Here is a 19,082-nt window from a genome sequence, read left to right as displayed (position 1 = left end):
CTCTAAATTGATCACGTTGTATTATTTCGCAAAATTTGGACAGTAGTCGGTTTCTTTTGAAGTTTCAAAAAAATCGACCCCATACCTATCTCTTCCAAACCTAAAGTTATTAAATAACCCCTTCGTTAATTTAAGGGTAATTAATTCAATTCAGTCAAGTTTTTTTTTTTTTTTTTAATTTCATTGAAATAAAATCCATTATTTTTTTTTTCTCCAGAAAGATAAAACCCTGAATTTGATTATATTAAAAGCAGAATAATATAATCTTTTTTCTAGAATTTTAAATTGAAAATTAAAAGTGTTTTGCGCAGTTCTTTGCCGAACGAAAAAGAAATTAATATATATATTTTTAAAAGGTTTTGTAATCAGTTAATTTTTATGTCTAAATAATATTTACGATTAATTAAATAATTTCATTTTAAAAAGTATTTATAAATAGAATTTTACTAAGGACTTATAATTGGGTTTGTATTACTGTACACATAGATTCGAAAAAGTTGTCAAAAAACAAATATATAACAAATAAATGTTATCAAAGGCAAGATAAGTTATTTTTCTACCTAACTGGATATATTTTTCGGGTTTTTATTCAATGTAACATGTTTATTCAGCTCGAAAAGCATACAGTGTTTACCGATGTATTGGAAAATACAAAATGGCGCCCGACACTCTCTTTAACACGGTAAGTTTGGGAAAAGATGTTATAAATAATAAACTATACAAAATACTGCTAGAAACTCGCTCAATATATGTTACCGTGACATATTTTGATATATATTCGGTGTTTTTTTTAATAGTATTTTGTCTAGTTTATTATTTATAACACCTTTTCCCGAACTTACAATGTTAAAGAGAGTGTCGGGCGCCATTTTGAATTTTCCAATACATCGGTAAACACTGCATGTTTTTCGAGCTGAATAAACATGTTACATTGAATAAAAACAAAAAAAATGTATCCAGTTTGGTAGAAAAGTAACTTATCTTGCCTTTGATAATATTTGTTTGTTATATATTTGTATTTTGACAACTTTTTCGAATCTATGTGTACAGTAATACAAACCCGGTTATTTTGTATCTACGGCGCCATGTCACGTGGTATATTGTTTTTTTTTCATTACGCACGTTCATTTATAAATTATTAAATTAAATATTTATCTTTTTTATATTTAATTAGTATATATTTTCTTTCTCTTCCGCTATATATTTTTTTATTTAATTCATTAAATCTGTTAATTATGAGGACCAAAATAATGAATCGTGTGTATTTATTCTCTAATTTTCTTGTTTTTGTTCTGTTATATAAATTCTATTTTATTTGTTTTTTCTCTGAAGGATAAATTCTATTTTCTTTGAGTTTTTTTTTTCTGTATTCCAATTAAGTAAAATAAATTTTCTCTAGAATAAATTTTGCTAATTTTTCCGTTTAGTTTGCTATATAATAATTTTATTTAATTCAAAACACGACAGTGTAAACATAAAATATCTCTTCCAAAGTTAGGGAACATATTTGGGAACTACCGACCATAAGTATAAAACTACCTGGTATATTTCAAAACAATAAATTCCCTAGGAATCGGAATCGGAATCGTACTTGGTATCGGAATCGTTAATCAATATTTTCTTGGAATCGGAATCGGATAAAAATTAGGAATCGTCCCAACACTAGTATAAATGTATATTTGTGCATGCGTAGAGCATACATATTACATCAAACTATGCATGTCAAGTTCCAATTTTTCAATTTTGGCTTTAGAGCAGCTTTTTCTTTTGGCTAAAAATCAAATCAATTTTGTTCAGCAGATCCGAATACTCCATAGATGAAGTTTCAGGTCTGTAGACCAAAAATTGTCAGAGTAGTTTGGTAGAGACCGTGCTGCACACAAACAAAGTCACTTATATATATATTAACAAACTGCCAGCATGGCCCAGTAATAAAATATGCTTAAATGTGAATTTTTAATTTATGCAGATTTCGTGTTTATAATTATCGAGTCTATTGATTATTATATTGTAGCCAATATATAGTAGAAATTTCAAAAGTTAAATAAAAAACGTGACTTGAGTGCCATCAGTTAGAATCAAAACCAAAGCATGTAGCACTCCCACTTTAGCTGTAACCGTTTGAACTATCATTAGATGATCGTATTGAAATTTAACCAACTTTAACGTATAAATGTATATTTGTGCATGCGTACAAGAGTACTTTAAGCTAACTTACGCTTACCAATATTTTTTCCATCTATTTTTACTTGCTAAAAACTGTTCCACACGCACAGAAAAGGTTACTTTATTTTTATATATATATATATATATGTGTGTGTTTGTGAAAGTGTCTGTGTGTATGTATCTGTGTGTCTGTGTACATTTCCCTACGCAATAACTCTGTCAATTTTTAGTCTACAGACTCGAAATTTGATATACAGGTTACTGAAATTTGGGAAAATTGATGTGATCGGTTTTTGGCCAGAAGTTTGGCGATTAAGGGGTCAAAGTTCAACGATTTGACCTTTGAGAACTCAACCAGACTCCTCCCACAATTTTGGGTCTACGCACTTGAAATTTTAGATATAGGTTCCTTGGACATGGATCTAACTTAATAACTTGATTTGAGCCCAAAACAATCAATTTTAAGGGTCATAATAGAGGTCAAAGTTTTAAAAAAATTGACCTCTGCGGTCTCTTCCAAATTACTCAGACAATTTCTGGTCTAAATATTTGAAATTTTACATAAAGGGTATTCAGAGATAGGGCAAGGTTTTTCATCAGTTTGGGTCGAAATTTTTTAGTTACTAATATATAAATGTATGTATGTATGTTTGCATGTCTGCCTTAAACTTTCAATAGCGGCGACGGATTTTACGAAGATCAGTATCGTTTTAAAGTTCGATCTTTCATACGACAAATATTGAAAAATTGGCTAAAAACATAAATATCTTCCCCTTCAACTAGGCACTTTTCTACAGGGGGGGGGGTCACTTTTTTTGCCGATATTTTTTAAAGTTATCCTCTCCTTTATATTGTCTAGTCTTAATTTAAAAAAATGTCGCTTCCAGTTTGGCGGTGGTTGTAATAGCATAAACGTTAGGTTTTACCTCGTTCTTTTCCTCCTTTGCAGTACGGGTTCGAGCCTGCCTTCCTACTACAACTATTTTTTTTTTTTTGCTCAACATACACATCCAAACACCCGGGCAACGTTGGGCGCCCATGCTAGTATATCTATAAAAGTGAAAGTGTCTGTCTGTGTGTGTGTCTATGTACATTTCCATACGCAGTAACTGTGAATTTAAAGTCTACAGACTCGAAATTTGATATACAGGATACTGAGATTTGGGAAAATCGATGTGACCGGAAAAACGAAAAATAAACGGGGGAAAAATTACATAGAGACTAAATTAAGTCCCAAAAGATTTTCTTTTTGCTTGCAAAGAGAAGGTCTCAAAGACTTAAGAAAAATAGTCTCTAGAATTTTCAAATGAAAGGGCGAGTGCGACTTACTCGGATGTTCTGAATAATACGTATGGTTCTGTGATTTGCAACCACCTTATAAATAACTTACCTCGATGCTACGAGGGCAGAAAAGTGATAATGGTTGAAATTAAATGATTAAAAATTAAGTGACAGGTTCGTAAATGTAATGAGATCAAACATCACACAATAGGGGAATAAAATCACGCACTTAACTTTGGCTGCAAGCCAGTTTCTGCATATTTGTTTATTTCCCCAAGATGTTTAGGTTCCCCTTAAAAAAGTGTGTCCAAATAAATAGCAATTGTTTGATATGATGGGTGTTGGCTGCATTGATCGAGGCTCATTGCTTTCTGGACATCCCTGGCACAGGTGCCGGGGAGAATTGTTTACTATGGATTCAGTTTTGCTTATATACGGAAAAGCCAAACAAACACGTGGAGATTTAAAAAAAAATCGCGAAAATAGTGTGTAAAAGTCGCTCAAATAAAAGATAGACGCGACCTCCTTTCGTAAATCATAGATATTATAATCTAGGGAGCATATAAAAAGTTTTAAGAATGAGTGTGCCCCTCCAAAAGCTTTTTGCCAGACATACAAAAAAAGCACACATATAAACACACAGTTTTGCTTTTATATTATAGACTAGCGAGGGCGCCTGGCATTGCCTGGGTGTTTGTAGGTGTAAAAGAAAAGAAATGTTTTGGTAGGGAGGTAGGCTCAAACCAAACGCCTTGACGTGAATAGCCTGATAACATACCTTGATGCTACAAGGGTAGAGAAGTGAGAATATTGTAAACTAAACACTTATAAAGTTAAGTTACAGGTGCGTAAATTTAATGACGTCAAACATCACATCATAGGGGAGTGTCCAAATGAATAGCAATTGTCTGATATAGCGGGTTTTGCTTGCATCAAAGCTCATTGATTCAGTGCCAGGGAGCTTCCTTTGCTACAGATTCAGTTTCACTTTATTTATATGGAAATCCAAGCAAACACGTGCAGAATAAAAAATATCACCCAAATAAGATACACGTGACCTCATTTCATAAATCATAGATATTATAATCTAGGTAGTATATAAAAGGCTCTAAGAAACAGTGACCCCCCCTCCCCACAAAAGCCTTTGCTGGACATACAAAAAATGCACACACACACACACGCTAACACACATTTTTCCTTTTATATATATAGATGTCCATATTAATAAAATATATATTTTATACAATCTCCTATGTCACTGTTGTTTTTTCAGTGTATTGTGTTTATTGCTATCATTTCTGAAATCCAAAAAACAAATGGTCCTGGATATGACCTTAAACTATATCCAGTGGTGAGGCCCCAGCTTACGGGCTTTGGAGAGTGTGGAGCCACCCTTAAATTGCCATTGCTCCCAGGTCCACTCTGACCCGGAGTGGTAGTATCTGTTAGGGTCTCAACTATGGGTTAAATAGAAACTGACTTGAAAACAACAAATATATTCTATTAAAAAATTTTTCTTACAAAATCTTTGGATTCGGCAGTAAATAACCTGAAAATGGTTGATATGCCGTAAAACAAAAACAACCAAATTCCAAAAAACAAACTTGGAGACGGACAGCCATTTTAAAACTTTTTATTATTATTTCCATTTGAATCAAGAAAATTAATGTACACATTTTCCAATAATGCGTTTCCATGTGAAACGTGATAGCCGGTCCTTTTTTGTTGTCTTTTTTTACCAAATTATTTTAATTACATTTTACACAATTTTTCTGTTCGTATTTATCAAAAACTTAATTTATAAAAATGCCATCCCCCGCCATTAAATGTTGATTACGAAACATAAATTCTAAAAATAAATTGGTTAATGGCCGCAGTTATGTTACAATTTTTAGTTTGTAAAGAAAATGTCTCAAGGTCCTGGGTATGACTTTAAAACACATCCATTGATGAGGCCCTATTTGGGGGCTATGGGGGATCCAGAGTTAGCTCTTAGTTACCGTTGTTTCCAGGTTCATTTCAACCCAGAGTGGTAATACTTGTTAGGGCATCTGGTGCTACCAGATAAGGCTGTCTGAAGATACTGGCTTTCTAACCAAAAATGCACCAATCATTGATGTTATTGTTTTTTTTTTCTTTCTTTGTAAAAACTCAATCATGTTTTACAGTCAAAAACAAAAATGACAATTATCTTTTACAGAACAACCAAACCAAACACCGTGAATAAATATTTGAAGATATAAAGAATTTGAAACACAAAAACTTTCTTCAGAATTACTGGATTCGGCACAAAATAACCCAAAAGGGGTCAATATGTTGTAAACAAAACAACCAAACCAATAATGTTGTAAATTTACCATTTTCGGTAAATAATAGCAAAAAAAAAAGGAAGGATTTTAGTAGTTATCACAAAGCAGCCTAGAGTTTAGTGTGTGAAAATGGGTAGATCTAGTGAAATTCTTCTCGATTATCCTGTTTGATCCTTGTTTCCAGTGATTGGGACTGAGATCGGAGAGTGAATCACTGTACGTGTGGTTATATATGGGATGGTCGTTCTTTGAGGGTACCTGCACAGATTTTTTCTGTTGCTACTGATTGTTACATTTTTGCTGTGAAGTTGGGTTTAAAAGTTTGGATGGCTAGATTTGGGGGGGGGGATAATTGAAACAGACACAATCAAAATGCATTCTCTGATGATTTGGCAATATCTCTAACATTAGTAAATATCATGCCTTTTATACAGGATGTCCAAAAAGTCACTGAAGGGTTTTGAGTTTGAACAGAATTCTTTACTTTTGATTATATCTTTCTGTAATTTTAACACAATCTGACTAAGACATTGGGAAACTTAAAAAATCAAAATGCAAAATACAACCAATCTTTAATTATGAAGAATAATGTCTTTTAAATGTTGTCCATTTTCAGCTTCGCATAATTGTGCTCTTTCCAAAACATTATTTATTACAGATTGCAGAATCTCTGGATTGCGATTTAACTTCCTTATTTCGTTTCTGATGTTTTCCTTCAATTCTTGTAGGGTTTAGGGTTTCCAAAAAGTCACTGCAAGAATTGGAGGAAAACATCAAGAACGAAATAAGGGAGTTAAATTGCAATCCAGAGATTCTGCAATCTATCATGAATAATGTTTTGGAAAGAGCACAAATATGCATGGGCTTCTGGAATTAAGTTTTTTGGGGATTTCATTGAGGGAGGTATTTTGATTAAATTGAAATGTAAACAACTTTCTATCTTTTCTCTTTACAAGGTTACACTTTGTTTCTTTTGTGTCCTTAATAGTTTTTTTTATTCAAGTCACTTCTTTCTTTATTTATTGCGGACTGTTATCCTCATCTTCATAGTTGTTGTTTCACAACGTTTCGACCAATTATTCCTCTGGCCTTCATCAGGTGGTTAACCGTGATGGGATGCTGAGTCCCTTTACTGTATTCTCAGTAATCACTGCCTTCCACAGTTGTTGTTGTCTCACTACGTTTTGGTCAACTAATCCTCTGGCTGGCTTTGGGTAGGATTAAAAACGCAATCTTCAGACAATGCTTACCTGGAACTGTAGAGATGCAATGCCTCTATCCACTGTGCCATGGGTGTCTGAAGGGCAATCAAGATGGGACCTTTTGGTCTTATGAATTCAAGCTCTTTGTTCTTATCTGGTTTTCCATCATCGGGTCCATATTGAATGGTATATTAGTTTATTATTCTCTACGGTTCCAGGTGAGCATTGTCGGAAGATAGTGGTTTCAATCCTACCAAAAGCCATCCAGAGGATTAGTTGGCCAAAAACATGATGAGACGACAACTATGGAAGGCAGTGATTACTGAGGATACAGTTAAAAGATTTAACATTCTTATCCCGTCATGGTTAAGCACATGACAAAGGCCAGAGGAATAATTGGCCAAAACATCATGGAACAACATCTATGAAGATGAGGATAACAGTTCGCAAATAAATAAATATAGCAATTACTCATCTCAAAGGATTCCAATAATAAAATAATCACTTCTTTAGGTTATATACGGCATAATCACGTTGACACACTGGAGTTAAGCAACGTTGAGCTAATCAGTACTAAAATGGGTGACCATTTGGGAATTCCAGGTACTGTATGTCCTCTCTGCTTATCTTGGCATTGTTTCCAGTCATCCTGGACTTTTCCTTGCCACTGGACTCAAGCAGTGCCGATTCAGGAGAGGTGTGGTTGGAGATTGTGCAATCTTTGCCTCACAATTACACGTGTAGTTACCCTTACAGGGGTGTCCATTATTTATCATATTTAAGCATACTTTACAACCGGGCTTTGCCGGGCGTTCGTGCTAGCTTAGATAAATACTTTTGCAGTTTTAACAAAAAATCTGCGATAATATTAAAGCGTTTCCATTTACACTGGACATCTACAGAATGTCAACATCAATATATTACATATGAATGAGTCCCTTGTGGAATTTCCACAGGTCTCGCTAGTAATTATTATTTCTATTATTATGGTTAATTTTTATTGAATACAAAATGTCATGATACATCTACAAGGATTTTTTCACTTGTTCAAAACCTGCGTTCAAAGTTATTAAGTGTGAAATTTGGATTCTGAACCAATAACACACAAGATGGGAAATCTAATTTCAAACAAACTTTGAACGATCAATGTTCGTTGGCTAATTGTGCTACCAAAATAAATTTGATATCATTGTTTATATTTTGCAAAAAAATCCGTGCGGCCACATTAAAAGTTTTTTGATATAATGACAAAAAAAATTTTAACTAAAATTTTTTATATTAATTTTAATATGAATATAAAAAATTTTAGCTAAAATTTTTTATATTCATATTAATATTAATTTTCTACAAATGAAATGAAATTGTTTCTGAATTTTTGAGATGAGGATTGATAATTTGGATCATTCGGACTACTGTTCTCATCTTGAATGTTATTTTCACAACGTTTCAGTCGATGTAACCTCTGACCTTCTTCAGGTGTATCAATCCAAACTCGGGAATCTGTACAGAATTTTTAACAGAACCCTTTATTTAATTTATGGAGGTAGCATGCTCTTGTTCTGTCAACCATAACTGGATAGAACTCTTATGTAATTCGCAATTGTATTTTGAGTAGGCTACATTAATCACACTGGAGTTCAACAAAATGCACTTAAAGATGGTTACAGGTTGCATCGACCGAAACGGGGCCATAAAATATTTTAAGAAATAATTAAAGAGTGTATGTAACATCTTTATATTAAAACTTCTACCTCTATTTTTCGCTCTTTCCCCTTTCCTCGTTTTCTCGCATCCCTCTCTCTCCTCTTGCACTTCCACTTAACCAAAATAAAAATAATGTAAGCCATTCACCTTTTCTTTAATACAATACAGAATATTGGAAAATCCGCCCCCCCCCCTTCCTGATAAAACTTAGCTGAATTTACTCCCAAAGAACGAATAATCTTTTTAATTTTAGATATTATACATCTTGGGCAATGCCCGTCAAGACAATATCAAACTTGGGAATCTGCACAGAATTTTGAACAGAAGCCTTTATTTAATTCACAGGGGTAGCATGCTCTTGTTCTGTCAGCCATGACTGGATAGAAGTCTTAAGTAATTCACAATTGTATTTTGAGTAGGTTTCCAAACTGAAGATTACACCAATCATACTGGAGTTCAACAAAATGCACTTAAAGATGGTCACATGTTACATCGATCAAAATGTTTTGAAACTGGCATCAATTGAAATGAATGGCTTTTGTCTTTGGGAGGCTCCATGTTTTGACAAGCTTCTGGGTTTGACCTTTACTCCTGATCTGAAATCAGAAACACACGCATCAGATCTGTTGCCAAGGTCGCTGGAAACATGGTGGGATTCTTCTACCGCTCCAGTTGCAATTCTCTACCTCTATAATAGCCAAGTACTTTCAAGGATGGAGTACTGTTGCCACATCTGGCCAGGAGCTGCTAGAAGCAGCTTATCGTGCCTTGGCAAAGTTCAAAATAGACTTCGTAGCCTAGTAGGGGATGCCCTTTTATCTTCCTTGCAGCCTCTTTCCCATGGAAGAAACGTTGCGAGCCTGTCTCTGGTCTATCATTATTTTTATGGCAAGTGCTCGTCTGAGCTCCAATCTATGGTCTCCCCCTTTGCCAAACTTTCACAAAAAACACCCGTCTAGCTGAAACCACTATCAATAATTTCCCCCACTCTTTATCTGTGCCTAAATCTAAATGCAGATTCCATGAACACAGCTTTTTTCTTAGAACTGCACGCCTATGGAACTTTGTTTCATTTTCCTCCTTTCCAACTGACTACAATATGATTATCTTCAAGTCTAAGTAATCTGATTTACCAAATTTCCACTACTAACGATTAATATATTGTTCCATTGACTTCCGTACACTCATTAACCCTAATCCTTGAGTGGCGTCTGTGCCTTGATAAGTGGTGACTTCTTTGTAAAAAAAAAAAAATGTCCATAAAAAACAATTGAAAGGCCATAAAGAAACATTGACTTTTCTATGGACAGAAAGATATGCATTTATAAGAAGATGCTACGTAAGGTTAAACCATATTATTCCAAAAAACTACAATGGGTCATTGTTTTTTTTTTTTTACTAGACTCTCGTTTCTAATATTGCTCTGTACTTTACACTGGGTTTATTTGAATGTACAATGCAAAGGAATCTACCGATTATATATATAAATATATATAGCGCCTGTACGAACGAAAATAAAAACATCAAAGGCAAATGTATTTTGTAAAGGTCTAACAGTAAAGATTGTACACTATTCCACTGTTTTTACGGATGATTTAGTTAATGGATATTTTATCTACATGACGTAATATGTCATGGGGCTTTATATATATGGAGTTGGGTTGGAGTCTAGTTGACAAAGTGGGAACTACGTATTAGATTGGAGACTCTTTTTTGGACCCTATCCAAGAGGGAGAGACTAGTGGTAGATGCACAAGCCAAGATGTGGCAACAATACAACACACATGGGTGAATGGTGGTCTCATAGAGGTACAGGATACTCTATGGTGTGAGCAGTTTTCTAGCATGATAGAGGGACCCTACCTTCCTTGCAGCAGCCTTCACAATGCCCTCAATGTATTTATTCCAGTTTATATTTTCTGTGATGCAATATTGCAGTGATGAGACAGGGGCTGGAGCTTAGTTGATAAAGTGGGACTGATTAGATTGACAACTCATTTTTGGACTTTATTTAAGAGGGAGTTATAGTGTGTTGTATCATTAGCAAATATACCCATCTCTGACTCAATATTATCAGGGAGGTGATTGATGAATATCAGGAATAGTAGTGGTCCAAGGGTAGACCCCTGCAGTACTTTTGCATTAATGTTACGCTGCTTGGATGAATGTCCATCAATGACAACCTGGATGGTCTATTATCTAGAAAGGATCTAATTATATTTAGTATTCGGCCAAATAGAGACTTTTATAGATAAAGACCGTCGTGTGTCTATAGAGACAATAAGTGCACAGTTTGATGTCAGTGTGGGAACTGTACACACATTTATTTGCGAGGAACTGAAGATGCGGAAGATTTGTGCAAATATACCAGTTTAAAACTCCATCATTGCCACAGACTGTTTGACCAAGATAGACATCAAGACAGTTCTTCACTTTCCCTATAGTCTAGCCATTGCTTCCTGTGACTTTTGGTTATTTCCTAAATTCAAAGAAAACCTTAGGAGCTGTCATTATAAGACAATTGAGAAAATGAAAGAGGCTGTAACGCGGATCATTGACACGCTCACAGGGCCTTCCAGAAGTTGTTGAAGCAGTACAAGTGCATTGCAGCCAGAGGAGATTACTTCGAAGAGGACTAGAGTTTCATGTGTACACTATCAATAAAAGTGTCTGGAAACTTATTGAATGCACCTTGTACCTTTGAATGGATTTCTTGATTCAATCTGTAGTTGCATAAGCGATGCGCCTAGCATGCCATCAGGACTGGTAGAGACTTTTTGAAGTAATCCTAACCCTTCTTGACTAAGGCAAGTTAAGAATTTGAGAGAATAGTGGTTATTCTTAACGGCGTATTGGTTGAAAAGTTTTTATAAGGTCCATGACAGGAATGAAGTCGAATCTGTAATTTCTTTTACAAGTTACTAACTGGGAATTAATTCAAACTCCTCACAATGGGAATTCTTTCACGGAAAGCATGAGTTTCCAAGAATGCTTTCTGCAGGAATAAGGTAGAAAAGCTCCCTTGAATTACACATCCTTTACGTTGAAAAATCACTAGAAACTGATTTTGGAGCGCCTTTTCAAAAATGAAACAATGTGTTTGAAATTTGGCTTTTTTTCAAGGTTGCCAGATTGGCCCTTTTATGGTTAAATTTATCAAATTTGGCCTCTTTTTAAAAGAGGTTTGCTTTTAAAGATCTACTTGTTCCAATATGGGGATCGATTTACTAGAGTGTTGTATAAGAAACTGAGCACCCCTTAAAAATCTTTAAATATTGAATTCTTGCATTTTTTGTGGAAAATCTGGTAGATTCGTATTCAATCAATAATAATTCAATCATTAATCTGCTAAAAAATAAATTAAAGAAGACGACACGGTTCACCAAACAATACATTAAAAAAATTACATCTATCCCAGCCTTCAGCCCCTAAGGCGCATAGGCCATCTACAACTTTATAAATGCTTTTGTAGCGATGGAGTTCTTTTTACGGGGTGAGGGTGCTGGGCTGGCCCCATGCCCAACCTTCCCAGAAGGTACATAAAGCGTCTAGCCTTCCCAAATGGTCACCCATCTGGTACTGGCTAGGCTCAACATTGCTTAACTTCAGTGAACTGGCGAGAACCGGTGTGTCAACGTGATTGTGCCGTACATATTAAAAAATTACGGTTAACAATTAAAAATTTGGCACACATATGGAAGCGGTAACCTCCTCTGTATTTTTTTAATTTTCGTTTTTTTTTAATTTTTTTTTTCAATCTTTCAGCGGATTATTATCATGTGGCACTAGTTTACTAGATTATATAAAAAAAATGCAAGAAGACTATATATTTGTAGGGGTGCTTAATTTCTAATGCAACAGTCTAGTTAAATCGATCATAGATTTTAGAACCACTCAACGTTTTTAGGCCAAATTTAGTGAATTTAATCTTTTATTTATGGTTATTTTTAAGTTTCGTCAACTGATATTTACAAAGGTTTAGCTCGGACGAATTATTATTATTTTTTTTTTTTTCAGATGCATTCTTAAAATTGTATCACCTGACATTTATATTCTAAGAGCACTGAATGTGTGGTAGAGTACCAACTAAAGACTTGTCTTTTAAAAGTTGATTTTTAGGCATATTCGGGTCTGTATTCCGTATTGTTTTCATTGGTCTCCATGTTTGTTTTCACAAAAACTGAATGCGCCCGCGAAAACAAACATGGAGACCATTGAAAACAATAGGGAATACAAACTGAAATAACCCTAAAAATCACCTTTTAAAAGGTAAATCTTTCTTTTACATTTATTAATACAGCATCTCCAGCAAAGTTTTTCAATTTTCGCTTTTGGATATTTTTGAATGGACACATAAACACAACGTGTTCAGTACACTTTATCTTTTGGATTAAAGCAGTACTAGGTTTATCAGAATTTTAGGGGAATTTTTGACACTCCTAACAGAAACCTGCGAATAAAATAAAAAAAACTCGTAATTTCTCTTTTTAAAATGGGTTGTTTATTTTCTTTATAGAATATGCTTCCAAAATAAACTATTAAAGTTGTTTAAAAAATAATATTTCTATTATTTTTTACTTTTTAAAAAACAGTGTTTACAAAGTGCCGGCGCACGTTCAATCAGCCATTTTTTTTTTACGTATGAAATCAATTGAATTTTATGAGTGAAATTTTTTTCAATTTTTAAACTTTAAAAATCTATCGAAATTTTTCTATTGGTTCAATTTTTACAATATTTTCAGGGACAATGTGAATTTTTTTTGCCCTTTCGAATAAACTGAATATAATATTTTAGGCAAACGTTTTTTTTTTAAATTCACCCCCCCCCATTTTGAAATGTCTATTAAAAAATTAAATAATTAATTTATGTACCAAAGTTTTATATATCACAAATTGAAGAGAAAAGATCAATAAATAAAATATTCTAATTAAAAAAAAAAAAAGTGTTTTTGGAAATTTACCTGTAAAGTCCAAAGTGTAAAACCTTTTTTTTTTAAACCACGTTGATTTTTTTTTCTTTTTTTATGAAAGCTCGTGTTATGCTTGTATCGTCAAGTAAATACCGGACGCTGACGGCAATTCTTTTCTATTTCATTCAATGTTTTCTTTTTTTAAATATTTAAAAAAATAAAAATCCAGTCGATAAAGTAGAAATTAGATATAATAATCAAAAACTCGTGTATTTCATTAAGAGAATTAAAAAAAAAAAAATCGGTCGACTGGATTTTTTGTTTAACGGGAAAAACTTATAAGTGAATGTGTACTTTTTTTTAACTATGGAGTACCAAAAATAATACTTTTGGTTAACAGCACACAATAAAAAGAGACATTAATTATGTCCCTTTGACGAATCCATATTTGATAAATTGCAATTTAGCTGCAACAGCGCTTTAAGCTTGTGGCGCAAAACGCGTTACAAAAATGCGATTTTCTACAACCCTCGCTTTAAAAAATCCTTTTATTTAAAAAATACATGGAATTTAAAATATAAATATGGACAATTCTTATAAATGAAGAAGTGAACCAGCTATTGCTTAGTTTTATTTTTTACAGGTAAGTGATTTTTTGGCATTTATATATACTTAATAGGTTTTGGTACCATTTAAAATTTGTTGAATTTCGTGAAATCTTTTTTTAAGAAAACCAATGAAAAAAAATATTGTATTTTTTCGATTAAACCTTTCATTATTTTAAAATTTGGTCTTTCCTCATTTGATTGAAAAAAAAATATGGTTTGAAATTACATTTTCATATTGATTATAAGCTTCGACACAGAGACAGTTTATATAATCAGATGTTTATTCAAGTTTTCAATGGCGGCTTCTGATACTCCTAAAGCAAGTACCCTTAAAAAAAAATTTGGCGCTACTACACTATCTCAGAAATCGTAATACTGAATTCCACATGAAAACAATGGTATCTACAAATTCCTCGTATTTTTAAGATGGTTATATCCAAAAATTACAAAAATCGATAAGGTAGAAAATTATTTATTAAAAAAAATAAAAAATAGAATTTGATGAAAACGATCGTAGAACACAGGAGAGTTCAAAAGAGAGGTAATTTTCCGTTTCGATTTAAACAAGATGGATTTACTTAATTGCCATCTTGCAATTACTACGTTATTACATAAAACATGTACTTTCACGTGAAAATATTTTTCAAAGAAATTGCAAGTTATATTGAACAAACAGAATAAACCGGGGAAGTGACTGCAGTCTGTCTTGTTATCCCCCCCCCCCACACACACCAAAAATATGACGTCTTAATGGATCGTGAAATCGTGAAAGTACATGTTTTATGTTACTAGGACATAGGCAATTAAATCGATAACAATTGCTTTTAGTCGAAATTGGCATAAAAATTAAGTAATTTTTTTGGCGCTTCTGCACTATTGGGACGAAATTTCGGAAATCGTAATATTGAATTTCACATGAAAACAATGGTATCGACGTATTCCTCATATTTTGAAGATGATTATATCCAAAAATTACGAAAATCGATAAGGTAGAAAATTATTTATTAAAGAAAATAAAAAAAATAAATAGAATTTGATGAAAACGATCGAAAGAGACAGGAGAGTTCAAAAGGGAGGTAATTTTCCGTTTTGATTTAAACAAGATGGCGGCAATTTTTCACCTGCTAACACGATTGCAGTTGTTGGTTTTTTTTTCTTTAATAATTCAGTAATATTCAGATAATTTCGACTCCATAATTTGGAAGCTACTATTATAACTTATTAGAATTGTCAGAAAAATCAGTTGAAATCTGAAAACTCCATTTATCGACTACAAAATCTCGTCCCAATAGTGTAGAAGCGCCAAATTTTTTGTATTTTTTTTTTTTTTTTTTAATAAATCCAATCTCGGGGTTTCGGAAGTAATAGCCATTATAAGAACTTGAATTCTAACCTTTCCCACTTACACGTGAGGTAAATTAGAAGCCAAATTCTAAAAAGGCCAAAAAAAAAAAAAAAAAAAAAATGAATTTAAAAAAAAAAAAGTTAAATTCGCGAAATTTGGCCTAAAAACGTCGTGGTTCTAAAATGGGTGATGGATTTACTAGAATGTTGCATTAGAAATTAAACACCCGCTACAAATATTTAAATATTGACTTTTTATTTAATTTTTCTTTTTTATAATCTGGTAGACTAATGCCCATATGATAATAATCCGCTGAAAAAAAGAAAGAGAAAGAAAAAAAAAAGACGAAAATTAAAAAAAATACGTAGGGGGTACCGCTTCCATACGTGCGCCAAAGATTAAAAAAAAATTCTTATATACTACGAAAAAAGCCCCCCAAAGTTCATGTTAATGAAATCAATATAACTTGAAGAAAAATGAATTTCTCGAACTAATATCGTATCTAAAAATGAAACAGGAAACTCAAGTTTTCAAAATGATTCCTCAATTTAATAATAGTTATTTATAATAATATAAATTAATATTTAATAAAAACGACATATTTTTTTATGCTTATATTAAATTTTTACCTTTAAACAACACCGAGGATTTTATTCTAATACGTTTTGTATAAATTATGTACTTTTTTTTTTTTTTTTTTTTTTTTTTTTTTTGATTCTCGATGCACGTAAATTTTGCCAATATTCTTTGAATATTTTCAAGATTTGATTCATTGAAAAACCGGGGATTTTTTTCCTCGGCCTCAAAATCAACAGTTTAAATCATTCTTGTAATGGCCTGCTGGTTGCGATGCAACGACGCAACAACGCTGGTTCTGTGCAGTACTGCAGTTCTAGGCGGTCCACCTTCCCAGGCTTGACCGCCTTTTTGAGAAGTGATTAGTTTATTCATTGTTAATCATCCGAGGGGCCTCTACTTAGGAATGCCAACGGAGTGCCCCCCCCCCTCCACTGGCCCAGGCATCTTTTACATGTTCAGAGACTCTGAACTTCAGAGTGTTCCTCCTCGGGAGCGCTGACTTCTTAATCCCACTTTCCGACCCTGGTGTCATAGTTCGTTTAGTGAGAGAGAACTATATACCTCCCAGGCTTTGCCACTCCTCTTTGAGAAGGGGTTAGTTAATTGCTAATCGCCCGAGGCGGAGGCGCCTTTTCTGGGGAATGCCGATGGGGCTGCCCAGGCATCTTTTACAAAGTTAGAGTGCTCCTCCTTGGAAGAGCTGATTTTTCAATCCCACATTCCGACCCTAGCGATCGGAGAGAAATAAATACATTTCATTGAAAAGTTGGAAAATCCGGTTTGTAAACATGACAACGTCCGAACGTCTATTTTTGTTGGAGTGAGGGAGGGGGTTATCTTTCTTTGCTGAAAATGTATTAAACACAATAATTTATTGGTTGGTTCCTCTTTTAGCCGCAACCCCGCCTCTCCACCCTCTGACCTTTTTCGTTGTTTCTATAAAATACGCTATATCTATAAAACCTATTAACAATGTTTGTTGATAGTGTATGTGGATCCTGATATCTGAACTCTGTATAGCGGAGAAAAAAAAAAAAAAAAAAACCGAGGCCGACAGATGAGCAATTTCTTTTTTTTTTTTTTTTTTTGCGAACTAGTCATTTGCAAGAAACAAACTCAAGCTTCCTTTTGGTAAGACGAAAAAGTTGTGTGTGTGTGTGTGTGTGTGTGTGTGTGTGTGTGTGTCGTTATGTACGATTTTTAATTTATTTCTATTTTTTAGTAGTTTAAGGCATAATTTATTTTTACAATAACCAACGAAAAAAACAAACAAACAAACAAAAAATCGGGTAATGCCCAAGATCAGTGCTCGGAAAAATCAAGCTACCTGAAGTGGATACGGTTGATTATAGAACCGAAACGGAATCATGGAGCCAAGACACGAAAACCGAAACCACATATTTATTTTTTAAATTACTTTAGTTTTGAAAACTTTTAACACTTTACGACGAAACAAAAATAATTATTTAATTGTATGAATATTATTTAGGTATAAAGTTTTATTTAATTAGAGAAATTATATATATTAAGTCTCTTTAATATAATATATTTTTTGTTTGTTTCGTTGTAAAATAAGTGTTAAAGCTAAAATAATGTTTTTTTTTTTTTAATATTTGCTTTCAATGCTTCATTATCTGATAATACAAGAAGTGGTTTTTGGTGTTGTTTAAAAGTATTTTTGTTTCGTGATAATACAAGAAATATTAAAAAACTAAGTAATTTTTTTTAAAAATAAATATATGGCTTCGTTTTTCGTGTCTTGATTCCGTGACACCGTTCCGTTCTGTTCCGTATCCACTTCCGGTAACTTGATTTTTCCGAGCACTGATCTTGGATATTATCAAAAATCGAAGGTGCTTGTTAAGACAGAGTCGACAGTCTCGACAGATCGATTTTTTTTTTTTTAATTTGGCATTTTAAGCAAACAGGTCGAAAATATAATGTATACAAAAATTACGAAATTCATCTTTATAATTAAACGTAATTTTTTACGGAAAATGGGGTAAAGTTGCATATTCCTTAAATGTTATAAAGTAAACGGCGAAGACTTCACTCAGTGGACATAACTCGGAACGCAACATTTAGATTCTAGCATTATATTTTTTTTTACATTCATGGCGATAGACTTTGTTTTACTGAAACAGTGAAACACACGAGCAGTTGTTCTACTCTATAAATGTTCGTAATTTTTTGATATATTACTATTTTCGACATGACAATTAAGTACATAATATTATTTTTGCCTAAACGACATATTTAAGAAAAAAAAAGAAAGGTACTTCTACATTTTATCGCCGAAACTGGAAACGCCATTTTATTTCACGCACCTGTCGTAAAAGTCCAAGGGAGGAATCAGAAATTTTAAACTATGCTGAAATAAATAACAAAAAAAAAAAAAAAAAAAAAAAAAAAATTAAATTAGATAATTATTACTTCCGGAAAGAACTATGAAAAAAAAAAAAAAAAAAAAAAGCAAATAAAGTGAAAGAGAACATAATCCGAAATTGTTTAATTGGAAATGTTTCGATTTAATTAATGAAAACGGAAAGTTTTTCATGAAGCATTTTTTTTTATTAAAAACAGAAAATGGCATATTCATAATTGTTTAATCTGGGCACAAGCGCTATTTGAAAACCAAAACATTTATTGGCACATGTACAGTTTAATCAAGACATTAAAAAAAATGAAAATGCCGTAAAAAGTTTAAATTGTACGTATCCGTTAAGGAATGAAGTTCTCCGAAAAAAAAAAAAAATTCACTTAATTTCATCAAGTAGTTTTTGTTTTACAGTGAAAAAACAATTTGTTATGATACCGAGAAAAAGGTTCGATTTTCAAGAAGAAAAGCTACTATTAAAGATGGGGAGGGAGTGTCGGCGCTTTAACTGGAGTTATCTCCCGTGGCGTGTTCTAAACTTCAAACAAAAATTTAAAAAAATCCCAGATGGCTGCCTTCAACGCGCTCTCATAAAATCGTG

General features: G+C 33.0%; 1 protein-coding gene across 5 annotated transcripts in view; it reads left to right on the top strand.

Moving 5' to 3' along the window:
• The window catches only part of LOC145276744 (long-chain fatty acid transport protein 6-like), a 478,413-nt gene that overhangs the window by 369,515 nt on the left and 89,816 nt on the right, over positions 1 to 19,082 (top strand). Inside the window, exon 1 of one of the 5 annotated variants that reach the window (XM_080127971.1) lies at positions 17,107 to 17,235. The exons of the other annotated variants lie outside the window; for them this stretch is intronic. The gene's annotated coding sequence lies outside the window, so the exon portion shown is untranslated. Of the gene's footprint in view, positions 1 to 17,106; positions 17,236 to 19,082 lie in introns of those variants that run through there. 5 annotated transcript variants of the gene reach the window in all.

The sequence above is a fragment of the Euprymna scolopes genome, chromosome 5, assembly GCF_053919585.1.
Source record: "Euprymna scolopes isolate OS-2025 chromosome 5, ASM5391958v1, whole genome shotgun sequence".
NCBI lineage: Eukaryota > Metazoa > Mollusca > Cephalopoda > Sepiida > Sepiolidae > Euprymna > Euprymna scolopes.
This window is presented reverse-complemented; position numbering and strand designations above follow the sequence as displayed.